Genomic DNA, 12,411 nt, shown 5'->3' with positions numbered 1-12,411 from the left:
GAAATGAGTTTGCACAACATTTGTGCGTAAATAATCTGCAGTGCAGCTGCGTGATGAATCCTCAGTTATGACCATGAATCATTATTGTAATCTCCTTTGAAAATCTGTCTTTCATCCAAAATCTCTGGGCTTGCGGTTTAATGTCAGCCATCTATCTATTTTACAGTTTTGGATCTTTGACAAAACTATGGATCATAGAGTGACAAATAATAGTAAAATTATTCTTCTTTCCCTCAATGTCACCTTAAACAAAAGCAGAACATTTCCCTGGATGCCCCGCCCCATAACTAACTATTCAAGCATGGCTAACCCAAATATCTATCCAGTGTCACCACACAATTTAATTCCTACATCGTATTAGTATGTATAAAGTATGTATTTTTCACTTCTGGACATTCAAGATTACCAAAGCTTTCCAGCAGGGGGCAGTAAGTGAGTCAGTCGAGGTCAAGAAACAGACTGTCAACAAGGAAACTACGTTCGTGTCTTACCTCTCCTGGTCTGCCTTCAATGGATTTCAGTCACACTGTGAATCGAACTCAAGACTTTGGCACTAACCTACACTATATGGACAAAAGTATTTGGCCACACCTGTTTTTCAGGGTTTGGGCTAAGATTGAAGGGCAATCTTAATGCTTCAGCATACCAAGACATTTTGGACAATGCTATGCTTCCAACTTTGTGGCAACAGTTTGGGGAAGGCCCTTTTCTATTCCAACATGACTGTGCCCCAGTGCACAAAGCAAGGAGTATAAAGACATGGTTTGATGAGTTCGGGGTGGAAGAACTTGACTGGCCCGCACAGAGCCCTGACCTCAACCCCATCGAGCACCTTTGGGATGAACTGGAACGGAGATTGCAAGCCAGGCCTTCTCGTCCAACATCAGTGCCTGATCTCATAAATGCTCTACAGAATGAATGGGCACAAATTCCCACAGAAACAATCCAAAATCTTGTGGAAAGCCTTCCAAGAAGAGTGGAAGCTGTTACAGCTGCAAAAGGGGGACCAACTCCATATTAAAGTATATGTATTTGAATACAATGTCATTACAATGTAATGGTCAGGCGTCTGAATACTACTGTCCATATAGCGTATCTGGCAGTCAAGGGCATGGCTTCTCCCTACCTTTAATCCATCATCCGACCTTCTTTATATCCAACATGAGATCTCTGCTCAGCAACCTATAATCATCTCCTCTCCCCTCAGTGTCTGGTTGTCCAAGACTTGCCTCTTTTTGTCAGCAGTCCATTTGCGGTGCAATGAGCTACCTACACGTATCAGACCAGCCCAATCACCCACTATCTTCCAATACCGACTCAAAGCCCATCTACTCACATTTCCACATGGTTCTCTTAAACAAACATATCTAACACGCAGTACTTAGTACTGATCAATCCAAATCTATTCTGTTAAACCCTACAGTCAATCAACCTTTACCCTGGAAGGTCAACTGAGAACTTCATTATCTTTTACAGTAGCATCCAGGGACAATCAAGGTGGGCAGGGAACACGAGTAATCGAGTAGCCAATCAGCTGTAGGGGGATGATTAGGCACCATATATGGACTGAGGTTAACACCCCTTCCCTTCCAAAAAGGGACCTCAGCGACCATAGTGCGTCAGGAGCTTGGTTTTATTTCATACAAAGGGCAGCATTTTCTACAGAATAAAGCCCCTGTGTTTTACTTGATCCAGATAGAAGAGTATAACCACTAGCCCACCAATACCTTTTCCAGCAGCAACCTGGCTTTCCCAGGAGGTCTCAAGCCCAAAATCACTTACCTTTTGCTGTTCAGCATGGGAGGCACACAGGGAGGTTACATTACTGGCTGAGTGAAATATGACATTGCATAGTGCATAGTATCCTATGTGCCGCTCCACAATATTAATGGTCAGGCTCAGTGACTCAACAATATCATGGGGGCCTCAAATAACCCCGATTGGCACTGCCACATTCCCCAAATCCTGTACATTTTACCACACACAACATCTGATCAAAGTCAAAAAAAGAGAAACCGGCACAGTCTGCAGTGGACTGGAGCCTCGGTCCCTGCGCTGTCAGAACAGCCAGACTTCCACAGAGACAGCATCTCAGCATCACGTCCCTCCCAAAAAAAGAAACCCACTGTACTTTCTCAGGCCGTGTGAATTATTCAGTCTCCCACCCCATTAGCCGGCTCCCGCACAGCCTCTCTCGCAGAGCGCCGAGTGTCAGAGGACCGCGTCGCAAACACGAGCGGACGCGGGAGAGCTCCCGGGCCCACTCTCCTCCTCAGCAGGGCCTTAAAGACAGAGTGGATCAGGCTGCTTCTGGAAGCGGAGACAGTGGGGTCCCGTTTAAAAGGCTCCTGGGGTCTTTCTCTGAGAAAACTACAGAATCGATACTTGATCTTGTGCTGCACTATTAGCATTTACAGCATGCATCTTTTCGTGGCCGGACACGCGTTCTTAGAAATCTCTCTAAAAAGACAACAATCTCAGTATTTGGAAAGTGGTGTGCCGTACCATGGGCAGCCCACGGAAACGTCCCTACAGGTTTGCTTGATAAGCGCTCAGCACAACCATCCAAATTCTTTTCCTGGGATTCTCTTTCAGAGATCCACTCTGGTTATGTTTAAAGCCACATGCAGTAAGCTCTATCCGGTGAGAATGTGTGATACGCAGCTGCTAGTACAATGTCATTGCCCGGTCCTTTTCGCTCATGTACTCACTGGTATTTGTGCGATTAATTGGTTCGATAACACCCTAAGCCAGGATGGCTTTAATTCCTGACACTTTTATGGTGGGATTTTTACTGGGCTCATTCACTCAAGGGTCTCATGGTGTAAAGCCCGGCGTTCCATAAAACGGATGGAAACACCACACGCATCTCTGTAAAATAATAAAACCCTTAAAATGGCTCACAGGCCCAACACATCACATCCGATGTGTAGTTTGCAATACAGGACCGGAGTCAACAGAGAGAAATACATTCAAGGCAACGAAAATTAAAAAAGGATGTACTCTCCCCATTAATTTCTATAAATGATTATCCTGTCAGTTTCACACCAGTATTTTATTTCAGCAGTTTCCCAAAACCATTAATCTCCTTTACTGTGGGGAAACTGATAAAAAATGAGAACTATAAGCTTGTTTGCTTCCTCCAGGTCTTGTCAGTTTCTTTTCTCCCATACGTATCTGCGTGGAGGCAATCTCAGTAATTATGCTCTGCTTCTTGTTTTCCCTTTTTAAGTGCATCTGTTAAACCTTAATTACAAGGGCCATCTATAAGAGAAAGGGCTGTAATTGAATATGGTGCGGGTCATCACATTTAATAGTATGACTCATCATTAACACTCCACTACAGAGATCAATACCGTGTAAAGTGCAAAGAATACTCCAAAACAAAGCGCAACCGACAACTAAGTGCTGCATCAGATAAATGTCACTGATAACTCACATTAGGCAGGGGAGGGGAGCATTCCTCTCTGTCAGAGGCTGGCTCGGGTTACCCCTAATCGCGGCTGTCGGAGTCAGACAAACCAACAACCAGCAGCGCCCTGAACCGCTCTGGGGCCTGGAGAGGGTGGCAGGGCTCGTCCTAGAAGACGACCATCAGCAGCAGTAGCAGCTAAGCCCGCAAGCAGCCACAAAGGGGCGGGGCCAACAAGGCCTGTGACCTCACACTGGGGATCAAACCGAGAGTTAGGGGCGGGCTGAAGCTATCAACTGAATGCCTCTTTGTCCTGGCACCCAAGAGTGAAATCGTACGGTAAACTTTCAGGTGTCCGGTGCAATTTAGAAAGCAGAGACCTTACAGTAATGCGTAATTAACCTAGCATTATTAAAACCACCCGATTAGAGCCACTTGCACAGTGCACTTGCAGTCTGGAATGTATTTATGATGCTCCTTTCGAGCAATGTGAATATTTCAATCACAGAGCTGAAAGTTTTAACAACAGCCACCGTCCTGTCCTTTGGCTGTGAGAATGACATAACTCACCGATGGTGTGACTTCAACCAGTTAAGCAATTCATTATTTAACAGTGGGTATACATAAAACATCTGGTACTTTCTTTTAATCTTCCCATGACTGACCAGGCAGTGCCTTCCCCTATCAAGCCAGCCTCCATAAGCCTTTTTTTTTTCTGAAGGAAGGCGAGGGGACAGAAACTAGGTCTTCACTCAGCGGAGTGTGCCCGGCCTAGCCTAAGCGCTTAACGCTCATTGTTTTTTTTTTTATCCCTGGGTGTGTAAGATTTGGAACATTCTAAGCCATTACCGTAATGCTGTAAACTCGCGGCCTTCCATCCGCTAACCTGCGGGGGATACGCTACGCATTCAAAGACCCCCGTTGCTATAGCAACGCCGCCAGCTCCTCCTATACGCCACTAACTGATAGCAGAGGATAGTGGCAAAAATTAAATTCATATTTTACATGGCGCATTGTGAGACTGGGCTTACAGGATCCTGCGTAAGACTGGCAGGCCGGAGCTCAATGCCACAGATTTACCCGTCTTTCTTGTGTACCCTGGCACATCCACACGTGTGACTGACCGACCTGTTTGGGCTTCTCTCACAAGTAACAGACAGTTTTGAGAAGTCATGAATCAAATGGTCATTGCAATGCTTCAGTAAAACACTTTTTCCCCCCATATCCTTATATTTATGGCAAATTCATCCTCCCATCTATCTCCTCCAGATTTCCATGGCTGAGTATACCTATCCTGAAATTATGATCATCGTATACTTTAAGGCAATAAAAAATGACATGTTCTATGTTGGAAAATACCTGAGGCTAGGCTAAATATAGAGATGGTAATAAGAGACCCAGCCTTTCAGATGCAAGCTTTGGAGTTATCATGCATGATCTGACAAACACGCAAAAGAGTCAATAACAAAGAGAACGTTGAACTGAGAAATACAGTCCTCTTCCCAAGCCTCTTCTGCTTTTTCCTCAAGCCCAGAGGGGAAGGTGCTCCTCAATTGATGAACCTGACTCTCGTTTAGTTATGCCTGCCATTACTCTGCCCAGCAGTCAAGGAAAATGACTTAAGTAAATCAGCTTTTCTGTTGAAAATATAATTAGAAATGATTTTTGCATTTAGTACCGTGGCATTATGTCCGAGCACATCAATAACGCTTCAGCAGTTTATCTTTTTTATGGTCGTTTTCAGCGGCCGCGCGTAAAGACTGAAAACACATAGGCCCAGTGCGGCTGGAACACAGCACTCGCTCTCTCTCTCTCACTCGCTTGCCCGCTCGCTCCCTCACTCGCTCCTCTCCCTCTCTCTCCCTCTGCTGCTCACTGAAAGATAATGAATGTCTACAGCGATACAGAGCAGACAACAAGCAGACACCGGCCCGATCATCTCTGTCAACAGAGGGTCAGCTCAGTCCCCGGCACTCTGAAAAGCCTGCTTAGCGGCGGAAAAGAGAGCCGGGCTGAATTGGATTTTTATCAAACGGGTTTTTACCAAGACAAGGATGCAAGCGTGTTTCCTCACGCAGCGACAGAGCTCTGGACAAACAGAGGCAGAGATAACAGGAGTCCTCATTTTCCGCTTCTTCACTCTCTGCTAAATCTGAAGGAAGTGGTGGAAAGCTTTGGTTTGCGCTAGGATAACCAGCTGAGACGCCAGCCGGAGTTTCTCATGTCTGCCCCGGCCTACACAAACACACTAATAACTACATTAAACTCCTCTGCAGGCATGATCGCTTGCTGCATATTCCTCCGATAATAAATAACAGCAAGACCATTCTTTATGAAGACATTTTACAGCTAAGCCTCTTCATCGGTCACTCCCACTGCACCAGCTACCAGCCATGGAAATGCCCCCTTATGCCAGGAAACAGTCTTGCTCTTTATCAGCACTGCTGTTGTAGTCACAGACAGTGATAAAAGCACAAGGCACCACAGGCGCGGGGAGATGGGACAGCTTGCACTGGAGTGGGGGAAAGACTTGAGGGAGGGAGGGAGGTAGCATCAGTGAGAGGCATGTGACCTGAATCATTATATATGCATTCCAAAGGCAGTCATGAGGTCTACAGAATGGCAAAAAAGTCTGTGACAGCGTGCGCAATGGCAAAGTGGTATTTCCATTCTTTATATCTTTGACAGAGATCCGGATCACATTTATTTTATTTTTTTTTCCCCACATCATCTGTCATTTTCACAGAGAGAAGAAATCTTCCCTTTGATTGTGTGTTTTTTTTTTGTTTAGAACTCAATAATAAAGCTACCATTTTGATACTACAGTGATATTCCTGATTTCATCTACAAAGGCAGTGCCCTGCTGATCATGGAGATTAAAGTAGTTACTGTTACTGTTATTGCAATGTTAGTACAAATGCATCACTATTTTCAAGTAGATTTTGGAGTAGACTGCACCCCCTTTTACATTAAAGCTGTTACTGTTGGCCTGTCATTTGCCTGTTCAGGTATGATCTCTTTTTTCTTCACTTCAGTTGCTGTTATCATTATCATTTTTCTGATATGAAATCCATAATAATGCAGCACCTCTCTCTTAAAACTAATGGATGGTGTGGTGCAGGGTAAAGTAGTGGTTTCAGCACTGGGCTCTGAACCTGTGGGGTTACGAGTTTAAATCCAAGGGGAGATAATCAGTGTAATGCTATGTAATCCCATTGTATTTTCAGTGTAATATAACACTGTCACCTTGGGGCACAAAGACTAAATTATGATTCATAAAACATACCCCAATACTCTTGTGGCCCTAATGCATATGAATTATACTAATAGAAGATACCGCAATGCAATTTTTTTTTTATTATTATACTAATTCAAATCTCTTCAAATTACTGCTGGGAAGGGTACCAGGAGGCATTTGATTCAACCTAAGAAGAACTGCATGCCTGGAAAAAAAAACCAGCTCATCAAGTCTGTGAAGAATGATCACGGTCACCTTAGCAATATATCACGGGCAACAGAGAGATTACTTAGATATGGGTGTCAGCCGAGAGGACTGACAAAATTCTGAGCCAAGTGCCAGCACATACAGGACTGTGGAACATACTCTTACCCTCTCTGCAGAGTAAGCAGGCAATTAACCACTCACGTTGTTACTCCGGCAGGACTGTTCCAGTCCTGCTGTTTTTTTTGCTAGCAGAAACAGGATCAGTCTCCAGATGTCATTCATGACTGATGGCGCACATCTTAACCTGGAATATGCCATCTGATGGATTTGCGCTAACACTGTGGATACCATTGTCTTATGTCTACAGTTCAAACATCTGAAAAGGCTGGTGACCATGCTGTGATAATGTGAATTCCCTCTCATCCATCTGGTATCACAGTTAACATACTGCACTGAAGATCAGTCATGTCCACTCAAACTGTGTAAACTCTCAAAAAGATCTAAATAGCCAACCTAAGCAAACATCACAAAAAGTAATGATAAAAAGAAAAAATGCTCACTTAGTGAATTAATTATCAAGGATGAAACTATTCTGAACAACTGCCATTTTAAGCTGTTATTGGTTTGCATTGACACTCTCGCCCATTACAATAGTTAAGGAAGTGCTCAAACAGCTCCAGATTGACACAACATAATATGAACTCAATTAATTCCAAATCTTAATATCTGTTGTTTTTGGTAGTGATAGCACCAGTAGTAGAAATCACGGTAAAAAAGAAAAGTCATCACAACAATCCAAGTTTCAGGTATGTGATAAGTGCGCGTGGGGTCACAGCTTAGATTAGTTCCCAGGTCAGGTCCGAGGCGCAGTAAATTTCCGAGGCAGGTTCTTTTTTTTTCCCCCCCTTTTCGTTCCTTGAGAGTTTTACAGCGCCTGGCAGCTCTTCAGCGGTCCCGGCTCTTTCATCAGCCAGCCGGCCACTCCATTTTTAACTCCCTCCCTGAAGGTCAGCGCCGGCTGCCATGTTTGCAGACAGAGCTCCTCTCCGGCTAGTGCTCCGCCGCAGCCTTACCCCGCAGTGTCATTAAGATGAATAGAACAATATGGTGGCACACCCTCCTTCTCGCCATTAGCCACGCATACTCTATTGAATTAGGCCCTCCCCGAGGTAGCCGCTTCCAGCTCGCCTCAGATTTTTTTCTTTTTTGGGGGGGGCTGTGAGTGGGTTGGGTGGAAGGCGGGGGGGGGGGGGGGGGGGGGGGGGGGGGGGGGGGGGGGGTGTCCCATCAATTTGGAATTTATTTCCATAAGTGCCACGACTGATTGAGAATAATGTTTTGAACAGGTGATACGGGGCTCTTTAGTGAAACGTAGTGGCTGATGCACACATGGCTGATGCATTTCTGGACATACTGAGAGAGGGTGGGGGGGGGGGGAGAGAGGGAGCTTCCAGATGTCTCTGCATGTTCTTCAGTGTCAGGCTTTCGGTGCGGTCTGTTGCCATGTGTAGATTTATGCTAATCTGTTTAATTCCAGCATTGATCATGAATTCAGCATTGATCTGCACGTTTCATTTATTCATTTTGCTTGAGTTTAATGAATGAGGTTAGGGACTCACTAATTACAAAAGCTCCTATTAGACAGTAAATGCGGAGTAATGGTGACAGCCAGACCCACACTACAAATAGCATCTGTACAAAGTAATGAAAGTAAATGATCACACACCCAGAGCACAAACATGCACACGCGCATATGTACCTGCAAGAGCATGTACACACACATGGACGGACACACGGACACGCACACACGCATATGCACACGTACGCACACACACACATACGCGCACACACACACATGCGCACACAGACACACATACACACACAGACACACAGTTGCACACACACACATACACTTGTACATGGATATGCACACACACGCACACACACACACACACACACACACACCTATGTGCTTGCACACAGACACACACACACACACACACAATTAGTAGTTTGGTGCATTCCTGTTTGGGATTATGTTACCACCATGCTGTTTTATGTGGTTTGTCTGATACTCTTTTTTTCTTTCTTTTTAAATAAGTATCACAGTACTAATTTGAAAGAAGATTAAAAAAACTTGTACGTAGTATCTGAAGAATAGATCTGCACATAAATCTACTCTCCTCTCTGTATTTCTTCGAATACTAGAGTGAAATCTCCAGAGGAAACGTGAATCCATGCTTACCAAGAAGCAGACACTTTTGTTAAGTCGGGGAACGGTTCCCGGTGTTCTCTGTATCACTGGATCCTTTGCTAAACCACATCCCATTAAAACCCTGCGTTAAAGATCAGGTGCGAGAGTGAGCGCTCTCTTTCCGGCACTGACATAAACACAATACGGAATGATTCGGTGTGCCGCCTTAGACGTCAGAGATATTATAAAAGACGTTGAGAGATCCCTGTAATTCAATTGCTTTTTATAAGCATGGACAACGATAAATACTTAAAAACAGCTGGGTTGTTCACACGGTGTCCCGCAGAATGCCCCGAGGACTTGAGTAAAAACATTGACCTCGAACTGTCGGTAGATAAACTGGAAGAAGGTCCGCAATGCTGCTCTCAGTATTGGTCTCGTATCAATTACGCTTTTGATTTTCATCTTATTTTTATATATTGTTTTAGATTTCATATATATTATTTTAGGTGTTACTGCACAAAAAGTCACCAAACAAATATTAGTGTATACTAGCAATACGTGTTATTTTTAGTGGTCGTGGTACTAGTAGTAGAAGTGTTGGTCTTATTTCCGTGATAGACATTAATAGAGGAAATCAATAAAAGACGACGAGTTTAAAATAATTCTGCTGATTTGGCATTTTTACCCTCAATAGCAGCAGAGCGCTTAAGAGTAGTAGCTGCACAGGGAACTTCAAGGTACATTGAATCCGACACACATCTGTAATTGCTGGAAACTGGCTGACGGGAAGTAGCATGCAGCTGTAACTGCTTCGCTCGTTTCAACAGCTCTTCATATTCTGACGTTTAATGTGTCGGTGGTGGGGAAAAACAATAAATATTAAAAGATGTAATGAAGCACAGAAAAACCTCGACACCCTTCTCGGAGAAGTTTTTTTTTTTTCTTTTCTTTCTGGAAAAAAAGGTCTGAGTATTAGGGACTCCTTCGCATCATGCTGAGAGTGTGGGTAATCGCTTTACATTTCTGCTTAGCAGAAGAACCGAATAAAGAACAAAATATCATGACGTAAATTAGTTATTTTTCCCGGTTCTTCTAGGACATCCTTCATTTAATAATTCGGGGTGCATTAGATAGCCGCAGACGCAATTTAAAGGACATTTTAGGTTTACTTTGTCACAGATAGAGAATCCACAAACTGATGTTTCACACCTCATTTCCATAACATCAACTCTGATTATGTCAACTTGGAAGACAAGGGAAAAAGACACAGCTAACTTGAAATACACCTTACCTCCATCCAAGTAAACAACAACCTCGCTCTTCGTTACTTTGAAATGCCCGTAGAGGTCTATGCCTCGCCATACCCCTGTTCCTATGCAGCACTGCTAAGCGCAATTTTCTGGAAATAGGTTGTGAAAATGAGGAAAAACGCCCACCCTACCTGTTCGGCATCCTCCACGGGACACGGCTATCCTCTCGCGGGCGAAATGCACGCAAGCACGCGGGATGCAGCAGAGGTCAGCGAGCCTCCCCCCATATCCTCGCGCGGGCTGTCACCAGGTGCTTCTCCCTCACTCACGCGCGCAGAGAAACACAGCCCCCCAACATATGCCCTTCCCAGCCAGCCGTACAACTCGCCCCGCTCTTTGATTTTTCTTTCTTTGTGTGTGTCAAAAATGACTTCTTTCAAAGTGTAAGTGCGAGAAGAGTGCGCTCTCTTTCCATCCTGCGCGTTCCTGCACTTGTGCTGCCCCACCGAGACAGGTGCTCTACTGGAGCAGCGGCGGACGCTGCCTGCGAAGCTGTCGCATCACGTGCGTCGACAACGCTGGCAAAAGTGGGGAGGAAACTGCTGTCCCGAGAAATGGTTCATCAGTTTCCTCCGTGTCTTTGCTCTCGGGTGAGTGTCCTACGATGAGAGCATTCACTGTGCGAGCAGGACGCGCTCTGCACCGCTTTCGCACCGCCGCTTTTCTTAAAGCTCAAACACGGAGCGTGCACGGCCAGACCAGTCAGACGCGTGCTGTCGCGTGCTGGGCGTGTTTCGTTTCGAGGGGGGCGCGCGGGACCAGCAGTGTCGTACACAAATGAAGGCAGAGACAACAAACACAAGGACGTTAATTACACGAATCTGCATCGCGGGTCCAGCAAGCCGACCATATATTAGGATATCAGCCGCTCACACACCACGTACTCTCGTGATCTGGGAATTTACGAGACGCAATTAAAGAAAAATAAAATACATAGCATCCAGGTTTTATGAAAAAGAAATTATAAAGTTAAACCCATAAATGATGAAATCAATTGCGTGAACATGATGTAACGAGTCTATTTGATTGCCTACGTTTTCCGCAGGTTAAAATGTCAGTATAAATATTTGAAAACTGCATTACATTATAAAACTGGAGAGGGATATCATCGTGTAGATATAAGGGTGATTAATTTAATAACTTAGCTGGTCAGAGTAGGAAAACCTCGAATCCTTAAAAGATGTCCCGGTGTCTTTTACTTGTTAAAACAAAGATGCTTTATAGTACAAAGATGCAGTCTGATCTTTCTCATCTTTCCACTTAAGGGCAGAGACTTCCAATAGACACACATGGTTTTTGGGATACTGGTGGTCCCACCAATTTCATCAACAGTCTGCCTGTGTGAAATGATCTATATTTTCCAAAGACAAATGCATCATTTCAAATTTGAAAGTATGCTGGGGCTTCATTTATGAGGAAATTATATAACACCAATTAACTGATAACCAGGCTGAGGATGTGGTCTTGTAGAGGCTGTGTATTATACATTACATTTGTTTAGGAGATGCTCTTATCCAGAATGACCTGCATGTCTTACAGTTTTTTTGTTCCATTATCCATTGATACAGCTGGACATTTACCGAGGCAGTTGGAGTTAAGTACCTTGCCCAAAGATATAACAGCAGCTACCCACATGGGAATCAAGCTGATAACCTCTGGGTTACAAGCCCTACTGCCTAATTATAATTTGGCTCTAAGCTCGTGTGATTACGGATGCCCTGAGGAAAGAACAAACAATGCCATCAACACTAAAGATCAAGTTACGCTCAACAAATAGCAGCATAAAGTCTTGTAGGAATCGTGGTGTAACCGCCACCACAAGACTATCAGTTAATTAGTGGATAGAAGATATCGAATGCGTTCATGGGTATACTGATAGCCTGGTTTCTCGGCAGATACTTTTGGCCATGAAAGCTATTAGAGGAAGTCTGGATCTTTCTGTGGCCCTCACAGCTGCCAGATGGTACCGCACTAGAACTTTCAATTATTCAGTCATCCCGAGAACAGATTGAATCTGTCAAGCGTGAGACGACTTGGCTGGCTTCTT

General features: G+C 44.4%; 1 protein-coding gene across 1 annotated transcript in view; it reads right to left on the bottom strand.

Moving 5' to 3' along the window:
• The window catches only part of LOC118792067 (heparan sulfate glucosamine 3-O-sulfotransferase 5), a 55,898-nt gene extending 44,914 nt beyond the window's left edge, over window positions 1–10,984 (bottom strand). The window contains exon 1 of the mRNA XM_036549765.1: window positions 10,496–10,984. The gene's annotated coding sequence lies outside the window, so the exon portion shown is untranslated. The remainder of the gene's footprint in view (window positions 1–10,495) is intronic.
• Between the last annotated feature and the right edge of the window lie 1,427 nt (window positions 10,985–12,411).

The sequence above is a fragment of the Megalops cyprinoides genome, chromosome 17 (assembly GCF_013368585.1).
Source record: "Megalops cyprinoides isolate fMegCyp1 chromosome 17, fMegCyp1.pri, whole genome shotgun sequence".
NCBI lineage: Eukaryota > Metazoa > Chordata > Actinopteri > Elopiformes > Megalopidae > Megalops > Megalops cyprinoides.
This window is presented reverse-complemented; position numbering and strand designations above follow the sequence as displayed.